Genomic DNA, 21298 nt, shown 5'->3' on the forward strand with positions numbered 1-21298 from the left:
TGATTTTTTTTTACAGTGAGAGAAAAATGGAATTTGGTTTTATTTTGTCCACTCTGAAACTTCCATTTACACCATGGCCTCATCTATCAAGAGGAGGAGGAAAAAGCCCTGCCTTATACCATAAAAATCAGGTACTCATGTACTTGTTACAGGTGGCAGGATATCTGTTTCTACAGTTTTTTGGCTCCAAGAAATTACACTTTCAGTACCAGTGTAGTGAGGAACTACTGGAAGACTGTTGGAAATGTCTTCTGGATTATTCAGTGCTTCTGGAGTTAAAATCTGCCAGGTTGTCAAAAGCATTCACACTTTTGCAACCAAGGATAAAAGAATCTCAGTGGGTATTCCTGAGTCCTTCCCAGCTGGGTCTCATTATTGGCACTGCTGCTTTAACCTCTGAGGCACTGGCCTTCAGCCCAGGCAAAACTTCCTGGCCATGCTTCATGTAGTGAATTATAATTTGGATCCTGATCTGGTGTATCAAAAATCTATCAAGATAGATGGTGGTTTCAGAATTCTTATTCCATCAAGCTAATTAGAAAATACATCTTCCAAGAAAAAATATATGTGTCCAACTGCAATACCCAAAAGGTCTACAGTGATTGAGTTCCCCAACAAGGAAAACCCCATGAACACCTAGGGCAGAAAGGGGGCCTGGAAGTTGAGAAGGCTGAAGAAGTTCATGTGGACATAGGATTTCCTTTGGCTCCACACATAGACGAGCATTATTGTAAAGGCCTGGCCCATGAAAACTAAGCTCAAAAACAAACTAAGAAGGGTCATTAAGAATCCACCAAAAAGGAATATAAATACCAAGTTTGCTGTCCAACCCCAGAAAGAGCCTTCTAGCATTGGACAGTAACAATATAGAAAAATCATGTTAAATAAAAAATTGAATCCAACTGGCTCAAAAAATAAGAAATTGGTGATTAATCTCAATATTTTAAAGTGTTTAAAGATTAATTCAGGATTGAAGTACAACTGAAAAGCAGTGATCAATTCCAAGTGCATGGCTGTGGTGGTGAGGACACAGGCAGTGGTGTAGGCACAGCTGACCAGTGGGATCTGTTTTTTTATAAAAGAAACAAAGAGAATTTGATGCAAGATTTGGCCCTGGAGCCCCTCAGGCCAATCGATGGTGTGTCCACGGCAGGGGACAGCATCCAGGGTGGGGCGCAGGGGCTGCTGTGGGAAGTCTGGAGCCTGTGATGCCAATGCCAGTGTGGAGGCTCCTGCTCACAACTGTGGAGTCCAGGCCAGGCCGGTGAGGATGCTGCAGGTGAGGGAGAGAGCGAGGTGTTTTCTTCACTCAGATGGTGAAGAATGTGGGAGATAGAAGGAACATACAAAGTCTGGCCAACTGCAGGGACATGCTTGGGTGCTCAGACTCCTGTGGGAGTTAGCACCCTTGATCTGGGGCAAACTCTTGCCCAGAAGACAAGAGAAGCAGCTGCACCTCAGTGTAAATCTGCTGGACAGCAACATGGAAATATGTGACATTGAGCCTAAATGCGATGGTCAGCTATTACTGACACAAATGTGGAAGCGTTTGAATCTGGTGAAATGCAACTACTTCAGGTTGGAGTTTCAAAATACTCAGTCCTACTGAATTTGGCTTGGACCTATGAAACCCATCATTAAGCAAATATGAAGGCCAAAGAATGTGGTGCTTCACCTAGCCATAAAATTTTTTCCACCTGATACTGGTCAGCTACAAGAATATACAAGATACTTGTTTGCCTTGCAGCTTAAGAAGGACCTGTTGGAAGAGCATTTGACCTGTGCTGACACCACATCAGCTTTTCCCACATCCCATCTTCTGCAGCCAGAAATAGGAGATTACAATAAAACACTGGACTGGGAGCATCTCAAAGCCAACGAGTATTTGTCTGGCTAGTAGCGCTGCCTTGAGAAGATACTAGAATTCCATCAGAAGCTCATGGGCCAGACACCTGCTGAGTCAGATTTCCAGGTGCTTGAAATTGCTCAAAAGTTGGAAATGTATGGCATCAGATTCCACATGGCTTCTCACAGGGAAAGAACCAAGATTCAACTGGCAGTTTCCCACATGGGTGTACTTGTTTTCCAGTAGGCCAGTGGGGAAAGGAGGGGTGAAGACAGGGCAGAGGAGGTATTCTGCAACCTGGTAGGGTTTGTTTTAATACATGCTGGTAAATTTTTGTCCTGATGAGTAAGGTCCTGGATTCAGAAGAGGGGCTTTTCATATCATCCGATCCAACCTCTTACTTGGTGGGAAAATTGTTCTCTTATCCTTCTCTGACACAAGTGTGAATATCCTCCATATCATGGAGCTCACTGCTTCTTGGGACTTCCTCCCGCCTTCCTGGATTTTCCATTGCCTCCTGCCCCACCATAGCTTCCCACTGCCCTCTGAGACCTCCCATTCTCTCCTGGGATTCTCTCTACCCCTTTAGAATTCTAAACCACAACTGCATATTTTTTCCAGCGGAGAAGTCTGTGCTGTGGGTGTAATCTGTGCCAGACTGTGAGTGCTTATTTATAGTGGGTCACAGTCATCATTTAAGTAAACAAAATACAAAGTATCAGAGGGATTGCTTGTGATAAGAGTCAGCGTTTTTTCTGAGGTGTTTGTATTCGTTGCAATGCATAGGTAAATAATTACATAAATGGTGATCACGTCCTGCTCACTTCTTTGTGCTTATGTGTGTGTGTACTGGGATTTGTGACATCCAAGAATCATAAGAGTGACTGCTAGTGCAGTAGAAGTAGAGTAGGATGAGCTTTTCTTTTTATTCAGGCCCTTCACATATCTGAAAACTCTTGTTGGGGCTCCCCAAGTCCTCTCTCACACAGACTAAATATGTTTAACTTGTCTGGTCCCCTCCTTTTGGGAGAACTCCAGTCACTGGCCCTTGTAAAACTTTGCACCTCTGATAGACTATGGTAGTCCTGAAAAGGTCTTCTTAATGCTGAATGTCATGTGAATCATCACCATTGCAGTCTGAACACCCATTGCCTGTATGACCTGCTGTTTCTTTGTGAGCTTGTTTTAACCTGTAACCATCAAAGGGCTTGGTCTGAATCAGACCTCCCTCATCAAGACATGTTTATTATTGTTTTATTTTCCTTCATTTTCTTAACCTAGCCATCCATCAAGTTTCAATTTCCTGTCAGAAAAAGAGTTAATTTTGAACTAAGAATATTGTGTTGCATTTCATACCAAATGTGATTAAAGAAAAATGAAAATCCGCTAGAGACCAAAAGAAAAAAGAAAAAAAACACTCATAGGTGGGTGTTGAACAATGACAACACATGGACACTGGGAGGGGAGCACGTGTTGCTGTGTTTTATGTCTGACTTGTGATCCGCATCTGACTTGCAGTGTTCCACCTCTGACTTGCTGTGTTCCATGTCTGACCTGCTGTGCTCTGCATCTGACCCGCTGTGTTTCGTGTCTCTGAGCTGCTGTGTTCTGCATCTGAGCTGCTGTGTTCCGCGTCTGAGCTGCTGTGTTCCGCATCTGACCTGCTGTGTTCCGCATCTGACTTGCTGTGTTCCGCATCTGACCTGCTGTGTTCCGCATCTGACTTGCTGTGTTCCGCATCTGACTTGCTTGGTTCCGCGTCTGACTAGCTGTGTTCCACGTCTGACCTGCTGTGTTCTGCGTCTGACCTTCTGGGTTTCCACATCTGACCTACTGTGTTCCGTGTCTGACCTGCTGTGTTCCGTGTCTGAGCTGCTGCGTTCTGCGTCTGACCTGCTGTGTTCTGCGTCTGACCTGCTGTGTTCTGTGTCTGACCTGCTGTGTTCCGCATCTGACCTGCTCTGTTCCGCGTCTGACTTCCTCTGTTCCGCGTCTGACTTGCTGTGTTCCAAGTCTGACTTGCTGAGTCCCACGCCTGACTAGCTGTGTTTAAAGTCTGACTTGCTGTGTTCCACTTCTGACTTGCTGTGTTTCATGTCTGACTTGCTGTGTTACACATCTGACTTGCTGTGTTCCAAGTCTGACTTGCTGTGTTCCAAATCTGACTTGCTATGTTCCACGACTGAGCCACTGTGCTTTGCGTCTGACCCACTGTGGTCCGCGTCTGACCCACTGTGTTCTGCATCTGACCTGCTGTGTTCCACGTCTGACTTGCTGTGTTACCAGTCTGACTTGCTGTGTTCCAAGTCTGACTTGCGGTGTTCCACGTCTGACTTGCTGTGTTCCATGTCTGAGTTGCTGTGTTCCAAGTGTGACTTGCTGCGTTCCAAGTCTGATTTCTGCATCCCACCTCTGACTTGCTGCATCCGAAGTCTGACCTGCTGCAACCCAAGTCTGACCTGCTGTGTCCCACGTCTGATCTGCTGTGTCCCACGTCTGATCTGCTGTGTTCCGCGACTGACCTGCTGTGTTCCACATCTGATCTGCTGTGTTCTGCGTCTGATCTGCTTGTTCCACATCTGATCTGCTGTGTTCTGCGTCTGACCTGCTGTGTTCCACATGTGACCTGCTGTGTTGTGTCTGAGTGGCTGTGTTCCAAGTCTGAGTTGCTGTGTTCTGTGTCTGACCTGCTGTGTTCCACATGTGAATTGCTGTGTTCCACGGCTGACTTGCTTTGTTCCATGATTGACTTGCTTTGTTCCATGGCTGACTTGCTGTGTTCATCAGCTGACTTGCTGTGTTCCACAGCTGACTTGCTATGTTCTGTGGATGACTTGCTCTGTTCCACGGCTGACTTGCTGTGTTCATCCACTGACTTGCTGTGTTCCACTGCTCACTTGCTGTGTTCCATGGCTGACTTGCTCTGTTCTATGGCTGAGTTGCTCTGTTCCACGGCTGACTTGCTGTGTTCCTTGGCTGACTTGCTCTGTTCTATGGCTGAGTTGCTCTGTTCCATGGCTGACTTGCTGTGTTCCTTGGCTGACTTGCTGTTTTCCACAGCTGACTTGCTGTGTTCCATGTCTGACTTGCTGTGTTCCAAGTCTGAGTTGCTCTGTTCCATGGCTGCCTCATTCTGTTCCACGGCTGACTTGCTGTGTTTTATGGCTGACTTGCTCTGTTCCACGGCTGACTTGCTGTCTTCCACAGCTGACCTGTCGTGTTCCAAGACTGACCTGCTGTGTTCCAAGTCTGACCTGCCATGTTCCAAGTCTCACTTGCCGTGTTCCATGTCTGACTTGCCGTGTTACAAGGCTGGCTTGCTGTGTTCCACGGCTGACTTGCTGTGCTTCACAGATGACTCATTCTGTTCCATGGCTGACTCGCTCTGTTCCACGGCTGACTTGCTGTGTTCATCTGCTGACTTGCTGTGTTCCACTGCTCACTTGCTCTGTTCCGTGGCTGACTTGCTGTGCTCCATGGCTGAATTGCTCTGTTCCATGGCTGACTTGCTGTGTTTCAAGTCTGACTTGCTGTGTTCCATGGCTGACTTGCTGTGTTTTACGGCTGACTTGCTCTGTTCCATGTCTGACTTGCTGTGTTCCATGTCTGACTTGCTGTGTTCCATGTCTGACTTGCTGTGTTCCAAGTCTGAGATGCTGTGTTCCAAGTCTGAGTCACTATGTTCCAAGTCTGATTTGCTGTGTTAAAATCTGACTTCTTGTGTCCCACGTGTGACTTGCTGTGCTCCAATTCTGAATTGCCATGTTCCAAGTCTGACCTGCCGTGTTCCATGTCTGACCTGTCGTGTTTCAAGTCTGACCTGCCGTGTTCCAAGTCTGACCTGCTGTGTTCCCAGTCTGACTTGCCATGTTCTAAGGCTGACTTGCCATGTTCCAAAGCTGACTTGCCGTGTTACAAGGCTGACTTTCTGTGTTCCATGACTGACTCACTGTGTTCCACGTCTGACTCACTGTGTTCCATGGCTGACTCACTCTGTTCCACGGCTGTCTTGCTCTGTTACATGGCTGACTTGCTTTTTTCCACAGCTGACTTGCTGTGTTCCATGGCTGACTTGCTGTGTTCCACAGCTGACTCATTCTGTTCCATGGGTGACTCGCTCTGTTCCACGGCTGACTTGCTGTGTTCCACGGCTGACTTGCTGTGTTCCACGTCTGACTTGCTCTGTTCCACGGCTGACTTTCTGTGTTCCACTGCTTACTTGCTGTGTTCCATGGCTGACTTGTTCTGTTCCATGGTTGACTTACTGTGTTCCAAGGCTGACTTGCTCTGTTCCATGGCTGACTTGCTCTGTTCCATGGCTGACTTGCTGTGTTCCACGGCTGACTTTCTGTTTTCAACAGCTGACTCATTCTGTTCCATGACTGACTCACTCTGTTCCACGGCTGACTTGCTGTGTTCCACAGCTGACTTGCTGTGTTCCACGGCTGACTTCCTCTGTTCTATGGCTGAGTTGCTGTATTCCACGGCTGACTTGCTGTGTTCCAGGGCTTACTTGCTCTGCTATATGGCTGACATGCTCTGTTTCATGGCTGACTTACTCTGTTCCATGGCTGACTCACTCTGTTCCACGTCTGACTTGCTCTGTTCCACGGCTGACTTTCTGTGTTCCACTGCTTACTTGCTGTGTTCCATGGCTGACTTGTTCTGTTCCACGGCTGACTTGCTCTGTTCCATGGCTGACTTGCTGTGTTCCATGGCTGGTTAGCTGCTTGCTGTGTTCCACGGCTGACTTGCTGCATTCCAAGTCTAACTTGCCGTGTTCCACGGCTGGTTAGCTGTGTTCCATGGCTGACTTGCTGTGTTACATGGCTGATTTGCCGTGTTCCAAGTCTGAGTTGCTGTGTCCCATGTCTCACTTTCTCTGTTCCATGGCTGGCTGGCTGTGTTCCATGGCTGACTTGCTGTGTTCCACGGCTGACTTGCTCTGTTCAATGGCTGACTTCCTGTGTTCCACGGCTGAGTAGCTTTGTTCCACGGCTGACTTGCTGTGTTCCACTTCTGAATTGCTGTGTTCCATGGCTGACTTTCTGTGTTCCAAGGCTGACTTGCTGTGTTCCATGGCTGTCTCTCTCTGTTCCACAGCTGACTGGCTGTGTTCCATGGCTGACATGCCCTTTTCCATGGCTGACTTGCTCCGTTCCACACCACACTTGCTGTGTTCCATGGCAGACTTGCTGTGTTCATTGGCTGACATGCTGTGTTCCACTGCTGACTTGCTTTGTTCCACAGCTGACTTGCTGTGTACCAAGGCTGACTTGCTCTGTTCCATGGCTGTCTTGCTGTGTTCCAGGGCTGACTTGCTCTGTTCCATGGCTGACTTGCTGTGTTCCACGGCTGACTTGCTGCAATCCAAGTCTGACTTGCTGTGTTCCATGGCTGATTAGCTGTGTTCCACCGCTGACTTGCTGTGTTCCATGGCTGACTTGCTGTGCTCCACGGCTGACTTGCAAGGCAGGGCAATTCTAGGCAAGACAATTCCAGGCAAGGTTAAACATCACAATTCCAGGCAAGGCAATTCCAGGCAAGACAAAGCCAGGCAAAGCAGGGCAATTCTAGGCAAGAAATTCCTGGCAAGGCAAGGCATGGCAATTCCAGGCAAGACAATACTAGGCAAGGCATTTCCAGTCAAGACAAGGCAAGACAAGAAAATTCCAGGCAAGGCTATTCCAGAGAAGGCAAGGCAGGGCAATTCAGGCAAGGAAAAGCAAGGCAAGGCAAGGCAATGCAATGCAAGGAAATTCCAAACAAGGAAATTCCAGGCAAAGCAAGGCAAGGCAATTACAAACAAGGCAACTCTAGGCTAGGAAAGGGAAGGGAAGGGAAGGCAGCACAGTTCTAGGCAAGGCAATTCCAGGCACGGCAGTGCAAGGCAATGTAAGGCCATTCCAGGCAAGGCTCTTTTAGGCAAGGCAAGGCAATGCAAGGCAATTTCAGGAATGTCAATTTTAGGCACGGCAAGAAAAGGCAAGGCAAGAAGAGTCAATTCCAGGCAAGGCAATTTCAGGCAAGACAAGGGAAGGCAAGGCAATAAAATTCTTGGAAAGGCAATTTCAGCCAAGGCAAGGCAAGGCAATTTCAGGGAAGGCAATTTCAGGCAAGGCAATTTTTGGCAAGGCAAGGCAAGGCAATTCCAGGCAAGGCAATGCAAACCAACGCAAGGCAATACCAGACAGGGCAATTCCAGGCTAGGCAAGTCAAGGCAATGCAATAAAATTTCCAGCACAGCATGGAAATTAGAAGCAGGGCAATTCTGGGCAAGGAAATTCTTGAAAAGGCAAAACAAGGCAAGGCAGGCCAATTCCAGGCAAGGTAATTTGAGGTAAGGAAAGGAAAGGCAAACCAGGGCAATTCCAGTCAAAGCAATTCGAGGCAAGGCAAGGCAGACAAATTTGAAGCAAGGCAATTCGAGATGAGACAAGAAAAAAAATAGGGCAATTCCAGGCTAGGCGATTTCAGGCAAGGCAAGTCAAGGCAATTAAAGGCAAGACAATTCCAGACAAGGCAATTTCAGGCAAGGTAAGGAAAGGCAATTCCAGGCAAGTCAAGGTAAGGCAAGGCAAGGTAAGGTAAGGCAATGCAATTCTAAGCAAGGCAATTCCAGGCAAGGCAAGGTAAGTCAGGGCAATTCCAGGGAGGGCAATTTCAGGCAAGGCAAGGCAAGGCTTGGCAATTCCAGGAAAAGCAATTTCAGACAAGAAAAGATAAGACAATTCTAGGCAAGTCAATTCCAGGCAAGGCAACACAAGCTAATGCAAGGCAATTCCAAACAGGGCAATTCCACACTAGGCAAGGCAAGGCAATGCAAGAAAAATCCCGGCAAGGAAAGAAAATTTCTGGGATGGCAATATCAGGCAAAACAAGACATGGCATTTCCAGGCAAGAAATTTCCAGGCAAGGCAAAACAAGGCAAAGCAGGCCAATTCCAGGCAAGGCAATTTGAGGTAAGAAAAGGCAAGGCAAAGCACAGCAACTCCAACAAGGCAATTCGAGGCAAGGCACGGCAGGGAAATTCCAAGCAAGGCAACTCGAGGCAAGACAAGACAAGGCAAAAATGGGCAATTCCAGGCAAGGTGATTTTAGGCAAGGGAATTCCAGGCAAGGCAAGGCAAGGCAAGACAAGGCAAGGCAATTTCAGACAAGGTAATTCCAGGCAAGGTTAGGAAAGGCAATTTGAGGCAAGCGAATTCCAAGCAAGGCAAGGTAAGGCAAGGCATGCAATTCTAGGCAAGGCAATTCCAGTCAAGGTAATTTCAGGTAAGGCAAGGCAAGACAAGGCAGGACAAGACAAGGCAATGTCAGGCAAGGCAATTCTAGGAAAGGCAAGGCAAGGAAAAGCAATGCCAGGCAATGCAATTTCAGGCAAGGCAAGGCAAAAGAAGGCAAGGCAAGGCAATGCCATTCTAGGCAAGGCAATTTCAAGAAAGGCAATTCCAGGCAAGGCAAGGCAAGACAAGGAAGAGAAAGGCAATTCCAGGCAAGTCAATTGTAGGTAAGGCAAGGCAAAGCAATTCCAGGGAAGGCAACTCCAGATAAGGCACAGCAAAACAATTCCAGGCAAGGCAATTTCAGGCAAGGCAAGACAAGGCAAAGCAAGGCAATTCCAACCAATTCAAGGCTATCCCATGAAAGGCCATCCAGGCAATGCAAGTCAAGGCAAGGCAAAAAAATTTCAGATACGGAAATTCCAGGCAAGGCAAGGAAAGGCAAGGCAATGCAAGGACTTTCCAGGCAAGGCAACGCAATGCAATGCAAGGCAATTCCAAGCAAAGAAATTTCAGGCAAGGCAAAGCAGTGCATGGAAAGACAAGGCAAAGCAATTCTAAGGAAGGGAATTTTAGGCAAGGCAGGGCAAGGGTATCTATGGTAATTCCAGGCAAGGCTCACTTAGGCAAGGCAAGGCAATGCAAGGCAATTTCAGGAAAGCCAATTTTAGGCATGGCAAGGCAAGGCCAGGCAAGGGAATTCCAGGAAAGGCAAAACAAGGCAGGGCAATTCCAGGCAGGACAATTCCATTCAAGGCAAGTTAAGGCAATGCAATACAATTCTATGCAAGTCAATTCCAGTCAAGCCAAGGCAATGCAATGCAAGGCCACGCAATTCCAGGCAAGGAAATTCCAGGTGAGGCAAGGCAAGACAAGGCAAGAAAAGGTATTTCCAGGCAATGCAATTCCACCTAAGTCAAGGCAAGTCAATTTCAGGCAAGTCAATTCCAGTCAAGGCAAGGCAAGACCACGCAAGGCAAGCCAATTCTAGGCAAGGCAATTCCAGGTGAGAAAAGGCAAGGCAAGGTAATTCCACACAAGGCTATTTCAGGGAAGGCAAGGCAAGGCAATTCCAGGCAAGACAATCGAGGCAAAACAAGTAAAGGAAAGGCAAGGTATGGCAAGGCAAAGCAAGACAATGACAGGCAAGGCAATTCCAGGGAAGGCAAGGTAAGAAAATGCAAGGCAAAGCAGTGCACCTTTAGGCAAGGCAATTGCAGAAAAGGCAATTCCAGGCAAGGCAAGGCAAGACAAGGCACAGAAAGGCAATTTCAGAAAAAGCAATTTTAAGTTAAGCAAGACAAGGTAATTCCATGGAAGGCAACTCCAGGAAATGCAAGGCAGAACAATTCCTGGCAAGGCAATTGCCAGAAAGGCAATTCCAGGAAAACTAAGGCAAGAGAAGGCAGTGAAAAACAATCCCAGGCAAAGCAATTCCAGGGAAGGCAACTTCAGACAAGGCAAGGCAAGGCAATTGCAGGCAAGGCAAGACAACACAAGGCAAAGCAATTCCAATCAAGGCAAGGCAAGGCAAGCCTATTCCAGTTAAGGCAATTCCAGGCAATGCAGGGCAAGGCAAGGCAAAAGAATTCCAGGTAAGGGAATTCCAGGAAAGACAAGAAAAGGACATTTCAGGCAAGGCAATTTCAGGCAAGGCAAAGCAATGAAATGCAAGGAAATTTCAAGCAAGGCAATTCCAGGCAAGGCAAGGCAAGGCAAGGCAAGAAAGACAAAAAAAGGCAAAACAAGGCAATGAAAGGCAAGGTAATTCTTAGCAAGGCAATTCCAGGCAAGGCAGTGCAAAAATATGTAGAGAAATTCGAGGCAAGTCTTTTTTAGGCAAGGCAAGGCAAAGCAAGGCAATTTCAGGAAAGTCAATTTTAGGCACAGCAAGGCAAGGCAAGGCAAGGCCATTCCAGGAAAGGCAAGGCAAGGCAGGGCAATTTTAGGCAAAACAAGGAAATGCAAGGCAGGATAATTCCAGGCAGGGCAATTCCAGACAAGGAAAGGCAAGGCAATTCCAGGCAAGGCAATTGCTGGAAAGGCAATTCCAGGCAAGGCAAGGCAAAACAAGGCAGGAAAAGGTATTTTCAGGCAAGGTAATTCCAGCTAAGGGAAGGCAAGACAATTCCAAGCAAGGCGATTCCAGTCAAGACAAGGCAAGGAAATCCAAGGCAAGGCAATTTTAGGCAAGGCAATTCCAGGCGAGGAAAGGCAAGACAAGGCCATTCGAAGCAAGGCAATTCCAGTCAAGGCAAGGCAAAACAAGGCAATTCAACACAAGACTATTCCAGGGAAGGCAAGGCAGGGCACTTCCAGGCAAAGCAAAGCAAAGCAATTCAAAACAATTTCAGGCAAGGCAATTCTAGCAAGGCAAGGCAAGGTAAGGCAAGGCAAGGCAAGGCAAAGCAAGACAAGGCAATGCCAGGCAAGAAAATTCCAGGCAAGGCAAGGCAGGGCAATTCTAAGCAAGAAAATTCCAGGCAAGGGATGGCAAGAGTATGTAGGGCAATTCAACACAAGTCTCTTTGAGGCCAGGCAAGGCAATGCAAGGCAATTCAGAAAAGTCAACTTTAGGAACGGCAAGGCAAGGCAAGAAAAGGCAGTTTTAGAATAGGCAGGGTAAGGGAGGGTAATTTCAGGCGGGGCAATTTCAGGCAAGTCAAGGAAAGGCAGGGCAATTCCAGACAGGGCAATCCCATACAAGGCAATGCAATTCTAGGCAGGGAAATTCCAGGCAGAGAAATCCCAGACAAGGCAAGGCAGGGCAATTCCAGACAAGGTAATTCCAGGCATGGCAAAAAAAGACAATTCTAGGTAAAGGAATTCCAGGCGAGGCAAGGCAAGGCAAGGCAACTCGAAACAAGGCAAATGCAGTCAAGGCAAGTTAAGACATGGCAATTCCACGCAAGGCTATTTCAGGGAAGGCAAGGCAGGACAATTTCAGGCAAGGAAAAGCAAGGCAAGGCAAGGCAATGCAATGCAAGACAATTCTAAGCAAGAAAATTTCAGGCAAGGCAAGGCAAGGCAATTCCAGGCAAGGCAATTCTAGGGTAGTCAAGACAAGGCAAAAGAAGGCAGCACAATTGTAGGCAAAACAATTCCAGGTAAGGCAGGGCAAGGCAATATAGGGCAATTTCAGCTATGTCTCTTTTAGGCAAGGCAAGGCAAGGCAATTTCAGGAAAATCAATTTTAGGCATGGTAAGGCAAGGCAAGTCAACGAGATCCAATTCCAGGCAAGGCAATTCCAGGCAAGGCAAGGCAAGGCAAGGCAATTTCAGGCTAGGCAATTATAGGCAACACTAGGCAATGCAAGGCAAGCTAACGTGATTCCAAGCAAGACAATTCGATGCAAGACAATGCCATGCAAGGCAATCCAATGCAAGAAAAGACAAGGCAGTGCAAGGCAATTTCATGAAAGTCAATTCAAGAAAAGGCAAGGCAAGGCAATTCCAGGCAAGGCAACTGCCAGAAAGGCAATTCCAGGCAAGGCAAGGCAAGACAAGGCAGGAAAAGGTATTTTCAGGCAAGGAAATTCCAGCTAAGGCAAGGCAAGGAAATACAAGGCAAGGCAATTCTAGGCAAGGCAATTCCAGGTGAGGAAAGGCAAGACAAAACAATTCAAAGCAAGGCAATTCCCATCAAGGCAAGGCAAAACAAGGCAACTTCACGCAAGTCTCTTCCAGGGAAGGCAAGGCAGGGCACTTCCAGGCAAAGAAAAGCAAGGCAATACAAAGCAATTTCAGGCAAGGCAATTCCAGGAAAGACAAGGCAAGACAATTCCAGGCAAGGTAAGGCATGACAAGGCAAGGCAACGCAAGACAAGGCAATGCCAGGCAATAAAACTCCAGGCAAGGCCAAAAAAAAAACAACGAAAGGTAAGGCAAGGCAGGGCAATTCTAAGCAAGACAATTCCAAGCAGGGCATGGAAAGTGTATGTAGGGCAATTCCACGCAAGGGTTTTTTTAGGCCAGGCAAGACAATGCAAGGCAATTTCAGGAAAGTCAATTTTAGGCACAGCAAGGCAAGGCAAGGAAAGGCAATTTCAGGAAAGACAAGGTAAGGCAGGGCAATTTCAGGCAGGAAAATTTTAGGCAAGTCAAGGAAAATCAGGGCAATTCCAGGCAAAAAAAATCCCAGTCAAGGCAAAGCAAGGCAAGGCAATTCTAGGCAAGGCAATTCCAGGCAAGGCAAGGCAACAAAAGGCAAGGGAATTCCAGACAAGGTAATTCCAGGCAAAAAAAAGGCAATTCTAGGCAATGCAATTCCAGGCGAGGAAAGAAAAGACAAGGCAATTCGAAACAAGGCAACTTTAGTCAAGGCAAGGCAAGACAAGGCAATTCCACGTAAGGCTATTCCAGGGAAGGCAAGGCAAGGCATGGCAATTCTAGGCAAGGAAAACCAAAGCAAGGCAACGCAATGCAATGCAAGGCAATCCCAAGCAAGGAAATTCCAGGCAAGGCAAGGTAATCCCAGCCAAGGCAATTCTAGGCAAGGCAAGGCAAGGCAAGGGAATGCAGCACAATTCCTGGCAAGGCAATTCCAGGCAAGACAGGGCAAAGCAATGTAGAACAATTGTAGGCAAGGCTTTTTTAGGCAAGGCAAGGCAACGCAAGGCAATTTAGGAAAGACAATTTTAGGCATGGCAAGGCAACGAAAGGCATGGCAAGACAAAGCAAGGCAAAAAGAGGCAATTCCAGGAAAGGCAATTCCAGGCAAGGAAAGGCAAGGCAGCCCAAAGCAAGGCAAGATAAATCCAGGCAAGACAATTCCAGGGAAGGCAGTCCCATGCAAGAAAAGAAAAGGCAATTGCAAGAAAGCCAATTCCAGGGAAAAAAAAACAGAAGGCAAATATAGGCAAGGTAAGGCAAGGCAATTCCAGGCAAGGCAATTGCAGCTAAAGCAATTCCAGGCAATGCGATTTCAGGCAAGGCAAGGCAAGGCAAGGCAAGGCAATTCCAGGCAAGGTTAGAAAAGACAAGACAAGCCATTCCAGCCAAGGTAATTTCAGGCAAGGCAAGGAAAGGGAATTCGAGGTAAGGCAATCCCAGAAAAGACAAGGTAAGGCAAGGCTATGCAATTCTAGGCAAGTAATTCCAGACAAGGCAAGGCAGTGTAAGGCAAGAAAATTCCAGTCAAGGGAAGGTAAGGCAAGGCAATGCAATTCTAGGCAAGGCAAGGCAATTCAAAACAAAGAAACTTCAGTCAAGGAAAGGTAAGATGAGGCAATTTTATGCAAGGCTATGCCAGGGAAGGCAAGGCGGGGCAATTTCTTTCAAGGCTTTTTAAGGCAAGGCAAGGCAAGGCAAGGCAAGAAAATTTCAGAAAAGTCAATTTTAAACAAGGCAAGGAAAGACAAGGCAAGGCAAGGAGAGTCAATTCCAGGCAAGGCAAGGAGAGTCAATTCCAGGCAAGGCAATCCCATGCAAGGAAAGACAAAGCAATGCAAGACAATTCCAGAAATGTCAATTCCAGGCAAGGAAAGTCAAGGCAATTCCAGGCAAGGCAAGGCAAGACAGGTCAGTGCAATTCTAGTCAAGCAATATTTAGGCAAGGCAATGCAAGGCATGTCAGTTCCAGGCAAATCAAGGCAAAGTAATTATAGATAAGGCAGTTCCAGGCAAGGCAAGGCAAGCCGAGGCCAAACAATATCAGGCAGGGCAATTTCAGGCTACAAAAAGTAAGGCAATGTAAAAATATTGCAGGCAGGGCAAGGCAATACCAGGCAATGTAATGAGAAGCAAGGCAAAGAAAGTCAAGGCAAGGAAAGGCAAGAAAATTCCATGCAAAACAATCGTAGGCAAAGCAAGGCAAGAAAAGGCAACGCAAGGGAATACCAGGCAAAACAAGGCTAATCCAGGCAAGGTAGTTCCAGGCAAGGAAAGGCAAGGCAGGGCAGGGAAATCACAGGATAGGCAATTAGGCAACTGCAGCAAAGGCAATTCCAGGCAAGACAATTTTACTTAAGGAAAGGCACTGCATTCCAGACAAAACAAATCCAGGCAAGGCAAGGCAATTCCACGCAAAGCAAAAAAAAAAAAAAAAGAAAAATCCAGGAAAGAAAATTCCAGGAAAGGCAAGTCAAAGCAAGGCAATTTCAGCCAAGTAAATTCCAGGCAAGGCAAATTCAGGGAAGACAAGACAAGGCAAGGCAGGGCAATTTCAGTAAATGCAAGGCAAGGCAAGGCAATTCCAGGCAAGGCAAGGCGAGACAAAACAAGGCAATTCCAGATAGGGTATTCCCGGTTAGGCAAAAAAAAAAAAGGCAATGCAAGAAAATTCCCAGCAAGGCCAAAAAATCCTAGGCAAAAGAATTCAAGGCAAGGCAAAACAAGCTAAGGCAGGCTAACTCAAGGAGAGGCAATTCCAGGTAAGGAAAGGCAAGGCATAACAGGGCAATTCCAGGAAAGGCAATTTGAGGCAAGGCAAGACAGGGAAATTCCAAGCAAGGCAATTCGAGTCAAGGCAAGGCAAGGCCAAAAAAGGACAATTCCAGGCAAGGCGATTTTAGGCAAGGCAAGGCAAGGAAATTCCAGGCAAGGCAAGACAAATAAAGGCAAGGCAAATGCAGACAAAAAAAATTCCAGGAAAGGCAAGGAAAGGAAAGGCAAGGTAAGGCAAGGCAATGCAATTCTATGCAAGGCAATTCCAGTCAAGGCAAGGCAATGCAAGGCAAGGCAATTTAAGGCAAGGCAAAGAAATGCAAAGCAAGGCAATTTAAGGCAAGGCAAGGAAATGCAAAGCAAAGGCAATTTCAGGCAAGGCAATTTCTGGCAATGCAAGGCAGCACAATTCCAGGCAAGGCAATTGCTGGAAAGGCAATTCCAGGCAAGGGAAGGCAAGACAAGGCAAGGAAAGGTAATTCCAGGCAAGGCAATTCCAGCTAAGGGAAGGCAATTTCAGAAAAGTAATTTGAAGTAGACGCTTGACTATTTCCCAAGGGTGTATTATTCACGGAGGCCCTGGACGAGTGACCACATGAAATAAACTCGCTGAATGATACACACCTGGGGAATAGTCAGAGTCCATGCCATAGGGCCACTCAATCAGAGCATTACTGAATGATACACACCTGGGAAATAGTCAGGATTCTACTTCATATGACCACTGATTGAGAGCCTAATTGAATAATGCACACCCGGACATTAATCAGGAGGCTATGTCATATGAACACTTTTTCAGAGCCTCAGTGAATAATACACATCTAGGGAATACTCAGGAGTCTATTACATAGGCCCTCTCATTCAAAGCCTCACTGAACCATGCACACCTGTTGGGTACTCAGGAGTCTATTTCATATGGCCACACATTCAGCACCTCACTGAATGATACACACGTGGGGAATAGTCAGGATTCTATTTAATATGAACACCTGTTAAGAGCCTCGCTCAATTATGTATGTCTTGGAATCCTGCGGAGTCTATTTCTTTTCGACCCCCTTTCTGAGTCTAACAGAATAATTAACACATGTGGAATTGTAAGGAGTAAATTTTGTATGGCCCCTCCTTCAGAGCCTCATTGAATAATGCACACCTGGAGAAAAATTTGGAGTCTCTTTCATAGGGCCATCCATGTAGTGTCGGGGAATAATGTACACATGTGGAGTAGCCAGGTGTCTATTTTTTTGGCCACACATTGAGAACTTCAGTGAATCACACACAAACGTGGAATAGACAGGAATCTATTTAACAAGGCCCCTCATTCAGTTCCCATGTAAATAAAACCCACCTGGAAAATAATCAGGAGTGTATTTCACATTACCTGCCATTCATAGCCTCAGTGAATAATCCACACCTGAGAAATAGGCAGCAATCAACTTCATAGGGATATTTGTCAAAACCTCCCTTAAAAATGCACACACGAGGGATATTCAGAAGTCTATTTCACATGGCCACTGATTCTCAGCCTCCGTGAATAACACATACCTGGAGAGTACTCAGCAATCTATTTCATATGGCCACTCCTTCAGCACCTCAGTGAATAATGCACACCTGGGGAATAGTCAGGATTCTATTTCTTATGGTCACTCATTTAGACCTTCACTGAATAACGCACATGATTGGAATAGTCAAAATTCTCTTTCATATGGCAACTCATTCAGAGCCTCGCTGAATGGTACACACCTGTGGAATAGTCAGGAGTCTATTTCATATTTCCGCTAATTCAGAGCTGCAGTGAATAATGAACAATTGGGGAGTACTGAGGATTCTATTTCAAATGACCCCTCATTCAGAGCCTCAGTGAATGATACACGCCTGGGGAATAAGCAGTATCTTATTCCATATGACCTGTGATTCAGAGCCAAACTGAATAATGCACACCTTGGGAATAGACAGGTTTCTCTTTCATATGGACACTCCTTTGGAGCCTCAGTGAATAATACAAACCAGGGGAAAATTGATTAGGTTATTTCATATTGCCATTCATTCAGAGTCCTTAGAATACTGCAAGTTTGGGGAATTGTCAGGAGTTTATTTACAGTGTCCTCTCATTCAGAGCCTCACTGAATAATGCATACCTGGAAAAATCTTGGAGTCTCTTTCACATGGCAATTCATTCAGAGCATCAGTGAAGAATGCACACTTGTGGAGTAGCCATGTGTCTATTTTCTTTGGCGACACATTCAGAACATCAGTGAATAATACACACCTGTGGAATAGTCAGGAGTCTATTTCATATGGCCCCTCATTCAGAGCCCGTGTGAATAAAACACACCTGGAGAATAGGAGTGTATTTCATATTGAAACTCATTCAAAGCCTCAGTGAATAATGCACACCTGGGGAATAGACAGGAGTTTATTTCATATGGACACTCTTTCTGAGTCTCTCTGAATAATACACACATGGGGTAGAGTTAGAAGTCTATTTCATATGGCCACTCAGTGAGAGCCTCAGGGAGTAGTGTACACCTGGGGAATTGTCAGGAGTCTATTTTGTATGGCAACTCATACAGAACCTCAGTGAATAACACACATTTGGGGAATAGTCAGGAGCATATTTCAATTGGCCACACATTCAGAAGCTCAGTGAATAATACACACCAGGGGACTTGTCAGGAGACAATTTCATCTGGCGTCTCATGCAGAGCTTCACTGAATTATGCACTCCTGTGGAGTAGTCAGCAGCCTAATTGATATAGCCATTCATTCAGACCCTCTCTGTGTAATACTCTTCTTGTGGATATTCAAGAATCTCTTTAATATGGCCACTCAAAGCCTCACTGAATGATACACACCTGTGAAACAGTCATATGGCCACTAATTCAGAATATCATAAAGTAATGCACACCGGTGGAGAAGTGAGAATTCTCTTTCATATGGCCACTCATTCAGAGCCTCGCTGAATGATACACACCTGTGAAATTGTCAAGTATATTTCATATTGACACTCATTCAGAGCCTCAGTGAATAATGCACATCTGGGGAGTACTGAGGATTCTATTGTAAATGATAGACACTTGGGGAATAGTCAATAGTCTCTTTTATATGGTCACTCATTCAGAGCCTCACTGATGATACACACCTGGAGAATAGTCAGGATTCTATTTCATATGACCAGTCATTAAGAGCCAAGCTGAATAATGCACACCTTGGGAATAGTCTGGTGTCTCTTTCATAGGAACACTGTTTCAGAGCCTCAGTGAATAAAGCACACCTGGGGAATAATCAGGAGTCTGTTTAACATGACCACTCATTACGAGCCTCAGTGAATAATGCATGTCTGTGGAGTACTGAGGAGAGTAATTCATATCACCCCCGATTCTGAGACTCCCTGAATAATGCACACATGGGGAACAGTCAGAAGTCTATTTCATATGATCACTCAGTAGGACCCCCACGGAATAATACACAACTGGGGAATAGTCAGGAGTCTATTTTATATGGCCACTCAGAGAATCATTGAATCATGCAGACGTGGGGAATACTCAGGAGTCTATATCACATGGCCAATAAATCAGAGCCACAGTGAATAATGCATACCAGGATAATAGTCAGGAGCCTCTTTCATATGGCCACTCATTCAGTGCCTCACTGAATAATACACACCTGGGGGTATGAGGCCAAAAATCATATAAAAAATGCTCATCGTCACTGGTCATCAGAGAGATGCAAATCAAAACCACATTGAGATACCATCTCACGCCAGTTAGAATGGCGATCATTAAAAAATCTGGAGACAACAGATGCTGGAGAGGATGTGGAGAAAAAGGAACACTTTTACACTGTTGGTGGGAGTGTAAATTAGTTCAACCATTGTGGAAGACAGTGTGGCGATTCCTCAAGGCCTTAGAAATAGAATTTCCATTTGACCCAGCAATCCCATTACTGGGTATATACCCAAAGGACTATAAATCATTCTACTATAAGGACACATGCACACGAATGTGTATTGCAGCCCTGTTTACAATAGCAAAGACCTGGAATCAACCCAAATGCCCATTGATGATAGACTGGATTGGGAAAATGTGGCACATATACACCGTGAAATATTATGCAGCAATCAGAAATGATGAGTTCGTGTCGTTTGTAGGGACATGGATGAATCTGGAGAACATCATTCTCAGCAAACTGACACAAGAACAGAAAAGGAAACACCGCATATTCTCACTCATAGGCGGGTGATGAAAAACGAGAACACATGGACAGAGAGAGGGGAGTACTAAACACTGGGGTCTATTGGGGGGAAAAGGGGAGGGCCAGTGGGAGGGGGAGGTGGGGAGGGATAGCCTGGGGAGAAACGCCAAATGTGGGTGAAGGGGTGAAAGCAAACAGAACACACTGCCACGTGTGTACCTATGCAACTGTATTGCATGCTCTGCACATGTACCCCAAAACCTAAAATGCAATAAAAAATAAGGAAAAAAAGATTCTATTCCATACTACCACTCATTCAGAGCCTTACTGAATAATTCACAATGGGGAAATTGTCAGGAGTCTATTCTATATGGCCTCTCATTCAGAGCTTCAGTGAATAATGAATCCCTATGGAGTAGTCAGGACGCTGTTTAATATAGCCACAAATTAAGTGCCTACCTGAATGATACACACCTGGGTTATAGTCAGGAGTCTATTTCATATGACCTCTCGTTCTGGGCCTCACTAAATAATACACACCTGTGGGAGTGTCAGGAGTCTATTTGGTATGGACACTCATACAGAACCTCTTTGAATAATGCACACATGGATAATAGTTTGGAGTCTATGTCATATGGCTACTCATTCAATCAGTGAATAATGCACACATGTGGAGTAATATGGAGTCTGTTTCATATGGCAACTCTTTCACAGCCTCACAGAATATTACACACTTGTGATATAGTCTGGAGTCTATTTCTTATGGCTACTCATTCAGAACCTCACTGAATAATGCACACCAGATAAAAAGAGACTATTTCATATGGAAACTCATTCAGAACCTCACTGAATATTACATGCCTGGGGAATTGTCAGGAGTTTATTTCGTATTGCTACTCTTTCACAGCCTCATGGAATAATGCACACCTGCAGAATAGTCAGAAGTCTCTTTCATATGGCCACTCATTGAGAGCCTCGATAAATGTACACACCTGAGGAAATGGTCAGGATTCTGTTTTATTCCCTCATTCAGAGTCGCACTGAATAATGCACACCTGTGGAATAATCAGGAGTCTTTTTCATGTGGCCTCTCATTCGGAGGGTCACTGAATAATGTGGGGTAGTAAGGAGTCTATTCCATGTAGCCACATATTAAGAACCTCAGTGAATAATACACACTCGAGGAACAGTGAGGAAGTAAGGATTCTAATTAATATGGCCGCTTAATCTGTGCCTCACTGAATAATACACACCTGGAGAATAATTTGGAGTCTATTTGTGACAGATATTCCTTGAGAGCCTCAGTGAATAATTCACACCTGTTGAGTAGCCAAGAGTCTATTTCATTTGGACACTCATTCATAGCCCAGGTGGATAATATGCACCTGTGGAAAAGTCAGGAGTTTATTTCATATGGCCACTCATTCAGAGTCTCAGTGAATAACACACACTTGGGGAATAGTCAAGAGTCTATTTTATATGCCCACTCTTTCAGCGCCTCACTGAGTGATTCACACATGGGGAATATTCAGGACAGTTTCACATAAACACTCATTGAGAGCCTCACTGAATAATGCACACCTGTGTAATAGTC

General features: G+C 45.8%; 1 pseudogene; it reads right to left on the reverse strand.

Moving 5' to 3' along the window:
* Window positions 1–389: 389 nt before the first annotated feature.
* Window positions 390–3523, reverse strand: LOC128930399 (derlin-2 pseudogene; annotated as a pseudogene).
* Between the last annotated feature and the right edge of the window lie 17775 nt (window positions 3524–21298).

The sequence above is a fragment of the Callithrix jacchus genome, chromosome 21, assembly GCF_049354715.1.
Source record: "Callithrix jacchus isolate 240 chromosome 21, calJac240_pri, whole genome shotgun sequence".
NCBI lineage: Eukaryota > Metazoa > Chordata > Mammalia > Primates > Cebidae > Callithrix > Callithrix jacchus.